Raw genomic sequence first — 257 nt, 5'->3', positions numbered from 1 at the left:
TCCAACGCCCACGCCTCGAGTTGGACGGCAGCCGCCGCCAGCGCCCCCCGGAAACTCGCGCAAGCAGCGCGTCCTCCAGTCGCTCCCCCGGGAGGGTGCTGATGACGAAACAGGCGGGCGGGGCCAAGGGCGGGACAGGGGCGGGGCCTCAGGCGCGCGGCGCCCGTGCGTGCGAGCTGGCAGGCCGAGTGAGGCGTGACGTACCCGGCGCCCGCGCCCGGCCCCGCCCCCGCGGCCCAGGCCCCGCCCCTCCGTCC

Source organism: Ceratotherium simum, chromosome 1 (assembly GCF_057802395.1).
Source record: "Ceratotherium simum simum isolate JZ-2026a chromosome 1, ASM5780239v1, whole genome shotgun sequence".
Classification (NCBI taxonomy): domain Eukaryota; kingdom Metazoa; phylum Chordata; class Mammalia; order Perissodactyla; family Rhinocerotidae; genus Ceratotherium; species Ceratotherium simum.
This window is presented reverse-complemented; position numbering follows the sequence as displayed.